The 17,630-nt window shown below is 32.6% G+C and overlaps 1 long non-coding RNA gene across 1 annotated transcript; it reads right to left on the reverse strand.

The window, feature by feature from the left end:
* Positions 1 to 2,296, reverse strand: LOC143070659 (uncharacterized). Its single transcript, XR_012976626.1, has 3 exons — positions 2,205 to 2,296; positions 1,376 to 1,452; positions 1 to 82 (listed from the first exon to the last, which is right to left on the reverse strand). It is a non-coding gene; the product is annotated as an uncharacterized LOC143070659 (long non-coding RNA).
* Positions 2,297 to 17,630: the final 15,334 nt, after the last annotated feature.

Raw genomic sequence — 17,630 nt, forward strand, 5'->3', positions numbered from 1 at the left:
CTTACACTATCAAAATATCAAATACCTGTAAAATGTCATATGTCTCTGGTACATTTATTAGGATGAATCCTGCTTGTACTCCCTGGAAGAAATAGGATTAACGGTGTAATGGTGTTTTGTTATAATTGAGCAATTTTATATGAATTTGATTAAATATACCTACCATGAAATTACATTTATTATATGGAATATGGTTGCTTTCACAACATGTTCTCATCCCAATTAACTTTAATAGGTGAATAAAAATTACATCCATAAGATGTACTCACTGAAGTCATAAATGTAATTTCACGGTAAGTATATCTAACCCTATATATTCATATAAAATCTCCGCTTGAGATTTTAAAAATAACCATTTTAGACAGTTATTTATAACAACTTAATATTAAGAATAAGCAATACTTTTTTTTCTTGGATTTATCTTCATGCTAGTTTAGCAGAATTGGAAACACCATGTGTAGATGTGAAGTTGTAACGGGTGATTTCTTTCTTGTGATATATTATCCTGGGGATAATTTGTCACAATAATTTTTTTTCAAGACATGGCATCTCACAGGTCCATTTTTCCAAAGGTAGAACAAATTTGCACAATTTATCAATCAAGGGAGGTCTTAGTTACTAGTATAACACACAGCAGTAGGGATAAACGAATTCACATTGTGAATATATACTATTTTTATCAGTATTACAAAGGATATTTCATAGGGAACTAAAGTCTGGGGAAATATTTCAAGAGTTATTAAAGGCAAATGAGTATCCAAATACTAAAATTGTACTCGAGTACTAGATACCTTTAGAGCAAGCACTTGAGTACTTGTTGCCGTCTTAAAATACTTCAAAATATTTTAAATTTTGCTATGTGACATTAAGTTTTGTATATGTTAGATAAGATACAGTTTTAAAAATTAGAGAGTAAATGATATGAATAGACGACCAGCTAATGTTAACAACGACTGAAAACTTTCAGTTCTGAATATTTCACATTTATATATTAATTATTGACTGATTTTTGTTTAGATAATTTGATAATTAGAACTTGTTTTGTCTTTAGTCAAATTTTTTTGTAACAAATTCCACATTTCCATTCTCTAGTCTATGTATTACCTCTTGCACACAATTTCTATGGTTAATTTTTAAGATTTCATTTAACATTTGCAATATAATCATGACGGTTGTTTATTTGTTATGTGCAGGGATGAATCCTAAATTGAATTGCCATTTCACAATGAGTGACAAAAATGTCCCTGCACATTGCTGTTTTAACAATTTCACAAAACACTGTGAATAAGTGATATTGAAATGGCAAAACATGTTGCACCAAAAACACCCTTTACCTTTATTTATTACGCAACATGACTGTAATTCACATATTTACCTCAATGCAGTATTCTTTGAAGGAATCCAGGCACTTCACCATCATGTCCCATGTTATGATTCTTCCAGATCCATCACCTTTATTCAATCAGTAACAAAAGTTAATAGTGGTATTGTTATTCATTCCCTCATTCAACATTATTTCATAAACTATAATAAATATTTTCAACAGAGGAAAATTGTAGAAATTACAAATTTGCAATTTGGTACAAATTAGTGCTTCATTTTCAACTTGAGGCTCTAAAGAGACTGTGTTGCTCACCTTCATGTACTGCTGTTTTTGATTTCATGTGAAATAAGATTAAAATCAAAATGAACAGTTTAAAATACTATAGATTATTAGATACTACAATTATATTCAAGATAAATACCAAAATCAGAAGAAGTTGTCCGGAAATGTCAGGGCAGATAAATCTAAAACCTGATGAACTTATGCAACAATTGTCAGATTGCTCTAAATACTGCAGTTTCGGAGATATAAGCTGAAAACTGCATTTAACTCTATGTTCTATTTTTAGCCATGTTCACCAGGGGATCATTAGACACATTTTTTAAAGTAGATACTTCAATGATGATTGTGGCTAAGTGTGGTTTAAGAAAATAAGATTTTTGTAAAAGTTAATCACAACAAATCACAATGATGACTGATGTCAAGTCATGAAAAAAGTACTAGTAACTTAACTATGTTTCAAAAACAATGAGATGGCACAAATTTGTAATACATGTAATAGCAAAACTGTTGTAATGATTCTTACAAAATCATACACCTTATATTATGTTAATATAAGAAATATGGTTTATACTTTATAGTAATATCTCATTTTTCAAACCTTTTCTCTTAGAGTGGGACACAAATGGTACACCCTCTGGCCAGTATGGTGGTCTGTTTTCCACCTTGTATGTTGATCTCTCACCTGCTCCTATCAAATTAAATATGTTTTTTTTTAATAAAACTGCTTAATGTAAATTCACTTTTACAAATTGTGACTTGGATGGGGAGGTGTCTCATTGGCACTCATACCATATCTTTTCATATCTAGCAAAATGAAAGGTCAATAAAATGGAATCAGGTTTTTCATTCCAAATACAAAAGCGATTACTATAATATATGAGCCATATTGTAGGGAAAGCTTAATACAATTTTAAATAATGTGTAGAAATGGATCATAAAAGTATTAATAACTTCCTCCTCACGTTCAATTAACAAGAGTACTCCCATTGTATTTTATTAAAATTCATAAAAAGAATTATACTAATTCAATTAAGCTTGTAGTAATATTAAATGGATTTGAAAGCATTAGACAATGTGTATATTTTTAGAAGAAGACATTTCATGCTTAATACAAAATGTGTCTTGCTCAATATTTTAGCACACCCATAACATAACAAAATGAAGCATTAAAAGATAGACTAAACTAACCAATGTAGAAAAGTAAACGCATAACAATACGCACATTAAAATTCAGTTCAAGAGAAGTCCGAGTCTGATGTCAGAAGATGTAACTAAAGAAAATAAACAAAATGACAATAATACATAAATAACATCAGACTACTAGCAGTTAACTGACATGCCAGCTCCAGACTTCAATTAAACTGACTAAAAGATTATGATTTCATCATATGAACATCAGGCACAATCCTTCCCGTTTGGGGTTTAGTATCATACCATCATAACATATATGAGAAGAACATAACCCGTGTCATGCCAACAACTGTTTTTAGAATGAATGTGTTTAGTTCCGATGCAAAGACCTTATCAGTGACTCAATATTAACGCCAAAATATGCAACATGTCTGGACTGTATTCTTTCTCTTTTTTGAAGGCTGTATAGATGCCTATATTTACTTTGTTATTTGAACCTCTGTGGATAGTCGTTTCATTGGCAATCATACCACATATATACTTTGTTCTATATGAATTACAGACCTGAAGAAGATGTTTATGCTGCAAACTTCAAACAGCCTACTACAACTTTTTTTTACTATGGAACAATTGATCAGAATTGAACTATACATGTATAAATTAATAATTGATTTCATCCCAGTTCTCATGTACTTGACCACTATAGCTATTAATCAACAGAACAAATGCAAATACTTATAGTTTTGATGCCATGAAAGTTTGTTTTTTCATAAATCTCTAATCTTTATATCAATATACATGATATATTAACTGTATCCCAATATGAACATGTTGGGCTCTTCTACAACAGAATATATATACAGTTTAACGTTTTCTCATTTGTATAGGCCTGTTTACAGGATGTAGAATGTTGTCAGTCTGTCTGTCCGTCCGTTGTCAATTATGTCAGACATTAACTTTTTTTTACTAATCTTAGAATTTATGTTTCCAAGTCCTAAAAAAAGGGGGGATATTCCAGTTTTGAAACTTTAACTCAAAAATGCTTTCAGCAGTTCTCATGAAACATTGGTGAATTGTTGATATCTAGTAATGTAAGCTGCTGCCTTTAGATAGAATCTTACAAATTTTACATTTCCAAGTTATGGTTGTTCAATATATTAAAAAGGGGGAATTTTCAAGTTTCTGATAATGTTATCAACAATTCTTATTAAACTTTGGTGCATTGTTTATATCTATTGATGTAAGCTCCCTGTTTGATTTTCATAAATTTCTAATATGACATTGAGAAGTAACTTTATTCTTAGTACATGTGACAAGCTTATCAAGCACTCATGGTCCAGCTGGTTATTGAAAGTAGAATGCCTATGGATGACTTTTAATTTCTTGCATCCATTTTATTTGAATTTTAAGGAATAGTTGTTATTATGTAAACAAATCCCACATTGATGTATAACATGTATAGTAATCAGACATCAACCCAAGCCAACCTGGATGTAATTGAAAGACATCTAGAGGTCAATACACAGTTTTAAACAAAAGACAAAATAATGAAAAATATCGCAAAGTTTCCAGAAGAATTATTATGAAATGTATTAGCAATATTTAGAATATATCGTTTAAAATTTAGGTTCCACCTATCATTTTAAAACTGGTATTTCGTTGCGGCTAGTCTATCAAAGGGATATTTCATCGATATGGAATCTTATTTAAATTTATCATGAAGTCAGATTTGAACATGGACTTGGGAAATGAAGGTGGAGTAAAGCCCGAATGTCAGTTTTAGTCTTATATATGTTTGTCAATTTTACTCTTATACTATGTTTACATATATTATTGATTCAGTGGTGATGGTAAATAGAAACTCGCAAGTCTAAGATAAAATTTCATAGTTTTGAATGTTTCTTCATCAGTTAACTAAAATTAGGTGGAGATATGTTCTTATTTCCAACAGAGGGGCACTCAACCTATATCAATTTGTGCATGAAGTGATTGATAGTTGATAGATACTGAATGCTTTTACCACAAATTTGTGAAAGTTTTAACCGGTATTTATACTTTAAACATGTTAAATACAATAATAAAATTTATGTCTTTCACTTCAGGACTTCTGATCCAACCATGTATACGTAGTATGACATGTTATTGAGATATGGTTTTGGTCGATGGATGGATATGAAGGACCTGTATATACGTAGTACAAAGTATATCACTGGATTGAGCTCTTTGTCCAAGTGTATTATGAAAGTGCTTTGCTTTAAGCTCAGTTCATTGTTATGCAAATCATTCATTGGGAAATAAAGATTTGACAGACAACTCTCATGTACAAGGAATTATCAAAGTTGTATCCATTTTATGTGCAATGTAAGTAATAGGGAGATAATAGCATTTTATTTAGATTTGAATCAAACATTTTTGTCCATTAGCCAAATTTATTTAAAAATATTTTTTTTACAAAACAACGCTACTCTAGCTACTAGCAATATGATGCCTGATTGTTATGTTACACTTTATTTTATACATCTATACTGCCTACATGACACCTTAGTCCTGAGTGTAAATGGTCATCCAGTATGTTAAAAAAATAAAAAATTTATAAGGCCTATTTGGCAAAATTGAATTCTAAAACTATATTTCATTGTACATGTTCAACATTTATCATTCATTTGTTTATTTCTCATTTTTTGTGAATTAACAGCAATTATCAATTACTAAAATACACTTTCATACCACAACAAAACTGCCTTACTAGTAGTATTGGTATTACCTATATTTGTATCCATATCACAAAATGAATTGAAAAGAGAATATTTTTGCAATACTTTTTTCATATTGAATACTATAACTCTTTAGATCTTTAGACATATTAAATAGATATTCATATCCACTTGAAATTTTATGAGATGACTTCTGTAGCAGTTATACTTTTTATGAGTCTTTGAATATAAAAAAAGTAGATGTGGTATGATTGCCAATGAGACAACTATCCACAACAGACCAAAATGACACAGACATTAACAACTGCATGCTCACAAAGGTTCTTTTGATGATATCATTTTCATACTGGCCAATCTTTTTTTTTTATTTGACCTGCTTTGGAGGAAATACTTTCATATAATTCAGTAATATAAAATAAAACAGAAGTTTACTCTCTAGCTCATCAAGCCCCAAGCATCATGTCAGGCATTGTCATTACTAATGTCTTCTAAACTGAGTATATTAATTCCTAAAACAAGAAAATGTCTACTAATCTGAGAAACAATTTCGACATTAAAACGAAATATTTTACTTATGATCATGATGATCCTCCTCAAAGTAATATAAATAGAACCATACAAATAGTAAGCAAATACATGTTTTCGGATACCATCTCCCATATAAAAAAAAAATCACATCATGAAAAAATGAACCCGTTATGGTTCCTCTCCTAGCTTCAAAATGTATCCAAAATCAAAGATGTGAAACATATTCTATCATAATCATTTGGCAATTAATGCAATTAGGGTCTCTTCCATGCCGGTTTTGAACATAAAAAAACTAAATATTAAATAAACAACTCTACTAATGCTCAGGTTGGTTGTCATATTGTGCAACACAGTTAATAATATGGGAAAAACATAGAACTTCTTATGTCATACAAAACACTGTCAAACATCCAAACATACTATCCACACTGATCTGTGTCCACACTTGTATGTTTTTAAAATTTAAGTTCATTCACATGTTTCAGAGTTTAGTGTGATGTACATTTACACTGAACTGGTACAGATTTTTATTTAGCTAAAACCGGCCTCCACTTTCTGAATTTTCTCGCTGTGTTGAAGATCCATTGGTGGCCTTGTGCTGTTAATACTTGTTGGTCGGTTGTTGTGTCTTTCACACATTCCCTAATTTCCATTCACAATTTTATCCTCTTAAAACTTATTGTCAGAAAGGTGCTTTTCTGTATTTCAGATGTAAGAAAAGTTGTTGAAAATCAAAAGTTTCGAAACAAAAAACACATGGAGCAATGTAATCAAAAGAAGGCTTAACAGTGGCGTAGCTGGGTCATTTTTACGTGTACGCCCGAACATTGGTGAGGGATATGAGGGGTGCCAATCGCTCAATGTTAAAGCACCTGCTGGGAGTGGGTTCGAAAGGGACGAAGCCCCCGAAAGCTATGGAGAATGAGACTTTTGACTTCATATATCTAAATAAGCTATGCTATGGAGAATGAGACTTTTGACGTCATATATCTAAATAATTTAACTATATTGCATTAAATTTAAAATTGGGCGAAGTCCGTGTACTTTAGAAGCTAACCTGTGTGTTTAAGAATATTCAATGCATTTCTTGAGGTCTATACAGTGGCGTAGCTGGGTCATTTTTACGTGTACGTGTACGCCCGAACCTTGGCGAGGGATATGAGGGGTGCCAACCGCTCAATGTTAAAGCACCTGCTGTAAGTGGGTTCGAAAGGGACGAAGCCCCCAAAAGCTATCGAGAATAAGATACCATAATGATTTCTGTCAGTAAAAAATCGTTGATAGCAACATACTTTTGAATCTAAATGGTTTATTTGTTTTGGTCAAATTTTGTAATATGTTAACTTATTCATCGTGTTAAACTGGAACCTAGCCTAATGGTCAGTGGTTTAAGAGAAAACGTCCAAACCAATATTACTTTTAAATAAGTTTAAAGAGTGCCGTGAGTCAGCATACAATCGACAAAAGCACCTTTTAATGAACACGAAAAAAGTTCTGGAACACCTAGGATTTCTTCCCACAAAAAGTGAATCAATGTATCATTCCTTTAAAGGGATTTAAAAACAAATCTAAAATTTTCTTTTGATATTTTTTTCTTGATCTGGAATATTTCACGACAATCTATGAAGGTTTGTAAATTGAGCATGTAAAAAATTTTGCTTAAAGAAGAGTCCGGCTATCTGTCTATCAGAAAAGAACAGAAAATGAATGAAAACAAATGCTTTCAAAATTTTAGCTTTAGACATTAGTCATAGAAAAAGCTTCTTCGGCATTTTCATAAATTCGATGAAGGTTCAACAAGTAGTTAATGTAATTGAGAAATAACAAAATGTGCGCCCAGACTGCGACCACTTATTAATTGCAGAAAGAAGTACATTTTGTCCTTAAAATGCGGGAAAATTAAAGATATAACTGCATTATTATTATTGCTCTGAATACTCTTTTGATCATAAACAGTTTCTGTCCAACTTTCGTAAAATTTCACGGAGATTCATTTAAAAGACTCTATCCACATTCGAAACCTTAATATTGACGCCGCTTTGTCTCGCTTTTGGGACATAAATCACAGGCTCGACAAAAATACAAACAGCAGATAGTGAATTGCTTTAAATATAAGAAAAGTACGTAGAATTCATAGTAGATTCAAACTTTTACAAAAGATTCGAACAAATATATTAAATGATCTATTGGAGAAAATTAAGTCCCTTTTTATTCAAAATTACAATCCATTGAAAAAAGAAGCACAAGGATGATGTTCTTTTGACCAGTTTTTCTTATTCTAATTTTTATGTCGATTATTTGTTTTATTTTCAAAATTCAAGTGTACGCCCGGGCGTTTTGACGTAAACGTAGCTACGCGCATGCTTAACACTTTGTGCTGGTTAGAACAATATAAAACAGACAAACATGTGATTATAAGTGATAAAGTTTTATTTCTTTCGATAAACATTATTAAGTTCTAATGATTTTATATACATTTAATTCATTAGTTTAAATTATAATAACTAGACACAGAGGTGTATTAGTAGGGAAGGGCCCCCCCCCTTTTTTTGGGGAAAAAATTTGGTTGCTTATATAGGGAATCACTGAAGCGTGACTGAAGTGGGTCCCCTCTTAGGCAGTCAGTGGGGGCCCCACTTATGAAAATTCCTGGATCCGCCACTGAGACAAACCTAAGTTGCCTAATTACTTAAACTGAAAAATAGGATTCAGAAATTTTATTCATTTTCTACCTCATTCACATTACAACAAATTCTATTTTCTCTTGATATATATTTCTGCATTAATTATTAGTAAAATTGTTGATAAAATTGTTGATAAAATTATTTCCTAATAACAGATGGTATTGTCAAATAAATAGGATTGTTCTTAGATTCATTCATAGTCATTTGTTAATGCCCGCGTCACACTGTCCCGATTTTTATATACGATGGACACTCGAATGCGAAAATTGTAAGTTCGTACGAAGTTGGTCCCGATCTCGTTAAAATACCAAAAAGTGACCAAAGCAAGTACGATGAATAACGAAGTCTAAACGATGGTGCCGAAATTATATACGATAGCAAAAGATGGACATGCGAAGGTTAACCGAAGACGGGTACTTAAGCTTCATATCTCAGCCGAAGCCTACACGATGGATCACGAAGGCTACACGATGGATTACGAAGGGATAACGATGATGGCGCGATGGCCATACGATGTCTAAAAGACGTCGTGTACAGCTTACGATGCATTTAAATTATATGTCGAAGGTTACATACGAAGGGATGCCACGCCCGGCATTGCCTTGTTTGAACTGTAAAATGTGTGCACTAGTCTGAATAATCACCCATAATTATGCCTATGTTTATTGATCTATGTTAAAGGTAAGGTAATGGGTTCGTTGATCCCTTTTATTCAAAAAGAGCTCTTTCCAGGAGAATATCATAATAATATAGACAAAAAGAAGGATGTGGGGAGAGCAACAAATGCGGCAAAATATGACATAAAGAAAACAAAATGGTTATGGAGTAAACATTCGTGTGACAACAACTAAGACGATACATAAAAAATCAGAATAATGAAGAAAAAGTTGGTTTCCCTATATACGTGTACCTGCAGTGTTGGTGTACGAGGCGCGTTTATGATTTTCATGTTACTTGATATGAAAAATTGACAAAAAATAATATTTTACTTGTAAAAGTAAATCCTGAGCCTGTAATAGCTGCTCTTCTTGTTCCATTTGAATTAATAGAAACAACGCTGTTGCCTTTCTTGTCTTAGAATCATATGATTCAATCAAGTTTTTCTTTTAGTGGTCCAAAAGTGTGGAATTCATTGTCCAGTGAAATTAAAAAATCAAAAAGTATATCTGCTTTCAAAAACTCTTACAGGTCATTCTATTTTTAAAAGTGTTAAATTTATAAGTTAAGCCACAATGTATACCATAGGTGTTTTTGTTGTTTTTGTTATATTACTTTATATACGTCTATTGTTTACATGTGTGTAATAGTAGATTAATTATGTTTTATTCATATTGTTAACATTGTATGTAGAGAGCCTTATTGAAAATTGGTTTAATCCAAATGAGTTACTCTCTTTAAATAAAGATATTATTATTATTATTATTATTATTATTATTATTATATGATATGAGCTCCATGTTTTGTGAACGACTTTCTTAACTGTCATATTAGACTGACCAGTGCATATCGCGCATGGCACTTTAAATGTATTTTAGCGCGAAAATTAACTTACATTTAGCTGGATTTATTGCCGTCGTAGTTCCATCTTGTCGCCTTCGTACTTTTATTGGATGGCAACACGACGGGATTACGAGGTCTTCACGAAGTCGTGTTGCCATCGTAAGACCTTCGGGTAGCTTCGTGATTCGTTCGTGTATACATCGTAATGTCAAAACTGTCCGATGGAGACGATGGAAACACGAATGCAATACGATGTTCTAAGATGCATTCCCGGTGTCATTACGATGGTGAGGATGGTGATACGAACTCAATACGAACCATCAACATCGGACGCACCTTCGGGGATTTTTTAACATGTTAAAAAATTTAGAACCCTTCCCGAAGTTTTCCCCGAAGGCTAGAAATAGTGGCCGATGGTTCTACGATGGTTAAAGATGGCACTACGAATAGCCCGATCTGGATACGATCAGTCCCGATTATGAAAATTTCCATAATCGTGTTGCCATCGGTGTAAAAATCGGGACAGTGTGACGCGGGCATAACAAATAACCTTAACTGGGACAAGTTTTATAGTTATAAAACCACAAAAAAAAATTAAAAAATAACTGGAGGATGAAATTGTAATAGTTCATATAAGACAACTGGCTCTTCAATTTCCGTAGTTTTGAATTGTTTTGTTCAACCATTTGTGTGTTGATTCCAGATAATGATGGATGTTCTTTAGCATGGTAAACTTTTGAGCAACCTGAAAAAAAAAAGTTGTTTTTATTAACTAATTTCAATAATATTTGATGATTTAAATCAAATTCACAACTTCTACACACTAACAAAAGAGGATCACTTGCATAACATAACAAACTGTTTCTATAATATAACTTAATTTTTGGATATTTTTTTTAACCCTTTCCCTTTCAGGCATTTTTGACCTTTACTTATCGAAAAGACATTATCGAAGTTTAAATGAATACTGCATTTGCATCAATGGTCATACACATGCCATGTTGGGCTCAAATGAAAGATAATTGGTAAAATATTTCAAAAACTTTAAGTTTGAAGATAATTCGTCATTTTTTGGTCACGTGGTATATTTCCAAAAGTCACGAGTGAAAAAATACGAAATCCGCCTTGGGCAAAAAGTCGTGCAGAGACATATTAGTGGGCTAATAGGGTCAGGTTTAGGTGGAAACACAATGCCCCGAGTCTGCTGAAGCCATATAAGTTATCATAGTGGTATAAATAGACGCATAACGTGCTATAGGCCTTGAAATATAGATGTCCGTAACATTCAAAATAACTGATTTTAGACGCCCTTTTTGTCCGATCTGAAACTTGGACCCTAGTTATTTGTCTAATTTGTTTTGAATCAATCAGCAGCCTTAACTTTGTTTTTACAAGGGAAAATTCATTGATATACCAATGCTAGCTTGATCTGGGACACCCTTGACCGAGCCCGATGGAGCAAAGGGGGTAAAAAGGGGGTAAAAAGGGGGGGGGGGCAAAAAAAAATCTTGAAATTGGCTTCACCGGTAAGCTGTACCGGTGTGAAAGGGAAAGGGTTAATGAAAGTGTTAATGAAAACAAGTTTCTTTTCTATCAAGATGTGTAAACAAAATCTTCCTATCAGACTTTAGGAGTTGACATTATGTAAAATTGTGGTAATAGTAAGGGACGACATCAAAAGATCAATGTAAGATAAAAAACTTAATTCAAATAGTTTGGGGGTGGGGGGGTTGAACTGCTGCAAGATTTGGTTATCCGACATTGATTTTTACATATACCTATATGGGTCAATCGATTTTTCCCAAATTAAGTTAAGAGGGGGGGGGGTCAGTGAAAAAAGTATGTGAATTAAGTTTTTATCCTTCATTGAACTTTTGATGTCGTCCCTAAGGAGTACGGATATTGATTGAATAATTGATTGATTGTTGATAACACATCATCAGCACAAAAATGCTGTATTGCCGGGCGATGGTATGGAGAATGTTGGAAATCAGTGTAGTATGACATCTCAAATGCTATTCTAAAAGTATGGTTTTGGCTATACTCAAATATTTAAGAATATTCTTAACTTTGACTAAGAAAATGTCTGAGAAAAAAAAAAGGCACTGGCTACGGTTACATGGAAATGTAACAATAATAAAAATATTATTGTTACATTGGAGACTAAATGCCGGAATGCATGGTTGGGTAAGGACCTGATTAATTACGAATGTAACAATACTTATTGAGGCTACGGTTACATTGCGTTATTGTTGCATGAAAATCAGCAATGTACGATGGGACTAACTAAATAATAAACTGAGTTGAAGACATTTATTCTATATTTACAATACATACAGGTATTACATACAATTTCTTTAATATTTTATATTACGTCATCCATGATGGATACATGTATATACAGAAGTTCACAGTTAACAAACTTTGCTTTTGGTGTATCAATTTTTTTTAGAACTGCGTTTGTATGAAATGTGTGCCTTGATATTGTTTCAGTTTCTTTTTCAAACGCCTCCCAAGTTTAAAAATTTGCACCCAAAACAATTTCAAAATTGGTAATAGGAATCTCTTCATCCATTTCCATTCTCAATTTTATTCAAAGTACTAGAACACACCCGTGATATCGCGGGTCCGTGACTGATATATAACTATGCGTATGCGTTATTTTAGTATTGGTATTGTCATCTGATAAAGTCATGCCGATTATAACATGTATAAGGTGCACATTTTTCTCTGCTTTCAAAATCTTTCTGTTTGAACCCGTCGACCTGGAACCTATCAATTATTGGTAATATTAATAATTTGGAAAACAAAAGGACCTGGAATGGAGTATTTTTTACTCAACAGTATACAGCAAAATTCTAAATACACTGTTTGGTGGTGCGCCTGTCAGATGCGGAACGTACAGATAAGGTAATAGGTAACAGGTGAATATACTATTGGTATCGGTGTCGGACTCGATCCGGAACTTCTTAATTATTGGCAATATTAATTACGTGGAAAACAAACGGGCCTAGAGTGGTGTAATTTTTAATTAACACCATTGTACTATATTAGTTATATATAAAGTTGAATTCTTTGATTCATCGTTTTTACGTGATGACGGCTGACAAATTGGACCTCGTAATTTTAGTATTATAGATAATGACAGTAATAAGACTGTAGGTGTGAGTTAGATACTTAAAAGTGAACACTTTTCTCAATCAGAGTTCTCAACAACAAACCATTGAACCATATTTTTTCGCCTTTGGCACTACTAATCTGAAGTAGTATATTTAAGAACATCAAAACCATTAATACATACAACTATTTAAACACCATTTGTTAAATAGTAATATTTATCATTTATCATTATTACAAGTACTATTTAGTACATAAGAAAAAAAATAAGCAACAAAACTATAGAAGATTTAAGTTTAATAAATCTATCATACATTGCTGTTTTTCATGTAACAATAACGCAATGTAACCGTAGCCTCAATAAGTATTGTTACATTCGTAATTAATCAGTTCCATAACCAACTTTGCATTCCGGCAATTAGTCTCCAATGTAACAATGATATTTTTATTATTGTTACATTTCCATGTAACCGTAGCCAGTGCCTTTTTTTTTTATGGCGGTGTTCTTTGCTGAGAATAAAAAAATTTAGAAAATTCTCAGGCTGAGCAAAACAAATTTACTCAAATATTTTTATGGCGCCGGGGCCATGTGATTTTACTTTATACTTGTTATTTGCAGTATACCTCGTAGTCAAATGTGTAAGTGTTTGATTTTTTTTGATTTTTTGTTCTTGTATTTCTTTTTTCGTATTTAAGATTTCTCCGCACAAACTACTAATGCCTCTTGATAATTGTCTTTTTCAAAGTGAAAATACACTAACCGGGTGCACTTGAGTCAATGTCAACATAGTATTCATTGAATGATAATACATTGTTACTATTTTGTTGTGTTTTTTCTGTAGTATATTATTTTATTTTATTTTTTTAATACACATATTACATAACTATTGTCTGTGTATTGCATATGTTATTGTTTATAATGATATTTGGTAAATTTGGTAAATAAAATTTTTCTATTCTATTCTATTCTATTCTTCCTCTGTCCTACGTTGAAAATCTCTTACTTTTGCTAGCAGGTAATAGTAAAGTACGTTGGACCTGGCTAGCAGACAATAGTAAAGGTGGACCATGCGCCATACTGGTGTATAATGTCCAAATTGAATAACGCCGGCAGAATTTTGACTGAATAAGTAAGGTCTTTTCTCTAGGCCGTATTGTTTTTCTAATGTTTTCTTTTTCTTTTTTTACTTCCAGCATTTTTTGAACCATCGATAGACCTCATCATGAAGTTTTACCAGATGAACTTTTGTAGGATTTCACCATCCCATTTAGAAGTTATCTCCCTTTTATTCATTTTTTTCAACATGGGTCCCTCATTGTTTTTGAAAATATCATGACTGTATTTGGACAATAGGTAGATCTCATCATGATGTATTACCATATGAGGCTGCATAGGGTTTCATCATTCCCTATGAGAGTTATATCCCCTTGAAGCAATTTCTTTCCTTTGCATTTTTTTCAAAATGTATTAGGGTTAGAATCGATTTGAAAAGGCAACGTGTACAAGAACAGATGGCAATGTTAATAAACATATAAATCATTTTGTTGTTTACCCTTATTAGGAGTTATTCCCCCTGAAAAAATAGACAATTTTTGAAAAATTGTATTTCGAGAACCTGAAGTCGTAGAGACTTGGGATCTACACCAATAATCTTAAGTTCATGTGACCTTCAATTTGCACCCAAGGTCAAAGGTCACCGAGTGCCAAAAAAAAAAAAATCGCTGCAATTTCAAGCTCACATATTAAGAAAACGATAAGAGTTTGCTGCATACTGTGTATAAAACGTTCCTCTCAAATTCTTAAAACTTTTATAACATGTGTATATCTTTAAAAATAACCTTGACCTTCAAAGTGTACTATGACCTTGACCATGTGACACTTGAAAGCTCAAGTGGTCCTGAGTTAAATGGTGGTAGTCCAATGTCTCTATGACTTCCGGTTCTCAAGTTTGATATTGCATCATATGTTTGAATATTCATTGTGACCTTGTCCTTCAATTGCAAATCATTTATTACTTAGCAGGTTTGAGATATCTACTATAGTTTCAGAGATAATTCAGTTTGAAGTATTGCAAGCGGAGGCATGTGTACTATTTCTGAATCAACAGCAGGTTACATCCTGACATTTTATGAAATTGATGGGTTTAACATGGTTCTATGTTTGATTAATTACCAAAAATATCAAATGAAAGAACATGAAGCGTACATTTCAAATTTAAAATTGGCGTCCCCCAAAAATTGGTTGGGTGGGGTCATTGAGTGCAAAAAATAAATTTCTTAGATAAGGTTGTTGTATATCAAATGAAAGGTCATGATGTGTACATTTGAAATATCAAATTTCTGACCTCTTAAATGAGTTGGATGGGGTATAAGTGCAAAAATCAAACTTTCTATAACATGGCGTTGTCGCATATCAAATGAAAGATCATCAAGTTAGTCTATGTTACATATATCATACTTCCGATCTTGAAAATGTAGGCGCACGAGGTCATTAAGTGTAAAAAGCAACAAGTTTCCGAAGGTATGCTTGTCGTATATATCAAACGAAAGGCCGTACAAAGTACATTACGAAAACCTCACTTTTACAGATACTAGTTAGTACAGTGGTATACTATATATGATTTGCATGTGCTTGAACACGGACAAAAATTGCCAGTGTCAAAAATTGGAAGTTTGCCGAGCTTGATTTGAAGCATTGCTAGAAACGTCGTTATAATTTTTGTAATTAGTTAAATGCATAGAAAAAGGGGAATATTATATTACATAATTCTTTTAAGTTTCTTTTTATGCTCAGTGTGCTCCCCACGAAATTTAACGGTCATTATTCTCTAATCCATATTTTTTTTGCTGCTAATTTTTTTTTCGTTATCATTTTGCTCAGTCACGATATCCCTGTCGTAAACATGTACATATGTCTTTAACTCAGTGTTACAGTAAATACCATCCTGGCCTCATACCGCAACTATTTTTCCCATTGGTTTATACAATGCATTTTTTTGTTAAAATCGAAATGAATTTAAAAATTTGCACCGCTTCAAAGTGAAACATGCAATAAATGTAACTGCTTATATACCATTGTTATTTGAATACAAGATGCTTTTCCCAGGACAATCCATCACTGCTTTTTCTTTAGAGAGCCGTATTAAATGTCAAAAGTAGAATAAATGACAAAGGCTAATGTCTATCATACTTTCATTTTGGTCAAATCACAACTTTCACTTTCAACAATTTAATTTTACACATATTTTACTTTAATATTTCAATATATATGCAACTTATAGGACTTCTTTAAGCTTAGATAGTAAACATTTCAAAGAAAACAGGTAGTCAAAATACTTAGGAAGAATTACCCCCATATAATAATTGGGATTCCCGGAACTATATATATAGACCACGATTGCCGCTTTACCTCGATTTAACTTTGTCCGATAGAGGGCGCAGTAATTATTCGAGTTAACCCTCGACGGTCTCCATTCCTTTCCATTGCAAATATCCAAAGGTAATGGTTGTGTTTGACACTACTCCCTTTAATAACGTTGTCTTCATAATAAGAAAGTGAATTACAGTCACCCGGAGCATTCAGCTTGATCAATTGATTTCTAAACAAAAGATTTCATATTGAATGTTCTACTTCTAGAAAAAAACCCAGGCTTTTGCGATGAGAAGAAATGGCCTCCGATGAAATTCTGCAAACACCCCATAGAGCAAATTACATAGATGATTAATATTGACCATTTGGTTTATGGCTGTGTTCTAAGCGACACGAACATGAAGGTCATAAATTAATTTGTTGAATGAAATCAAATCTTTAACTACTAAGGCAGCAACCATTTGATTTTCTAGGGGGGGCTATGGTTTTTTTTGGAAAAAAAAGTTTGTTTCCAGTTTTTGGAGAAAAAAATAATTTGTTTTTGATTCTGAGAAAAAAAAATTGTTTGTTTCACCCTCAGCTGCCACTATATGTAATGCTAAAATTGAAAGAAAAAAATTGTTTTCGACTTGTCGCGGAAAAAATAGATTGTTTTTCGCCGCAGGCGAAAAAAAAAATTTGTCCAGAAAAAAAAACCATAGCCCCCCCCAGAAAATCAAATGGTTGCTGCCTAATGAGTGCCGTAGGAGGTCGACCGTAATTTTTAGCGAGAATTTCTTGGCATGTAACAGATAGAAACTCGGGGTTAGAATTCATAGAATAAAAATGTGGCAGTGGCATGTATATTTTGAACACCGAGAGAATTACCCCGGCACCCTTTGAGAAAAAAATATTTTTCTTCTTTGTGCCTGCAGACTTATGTTATGAATTGTAGTTTACTGAAGTACAATTGGCATCAATAGCACAGACTCGGATTCTGA

The sequence above is a fragment of the Mytilus galloprovincialis genome, chromosome 4 (genome assembly GCF_965363235.1).
Source record: "Mytilus galloprovincialis chromosome 4, xbMytGall1.hap1.1, whole genome shotgun sequence".
Taxonomy (NCBI): Eukaryota; Metazoa; Mollusca; class Bivalvia; order Mytilida; family Mytilidae; genus Mytilus; species Mytilus galloprovincialis.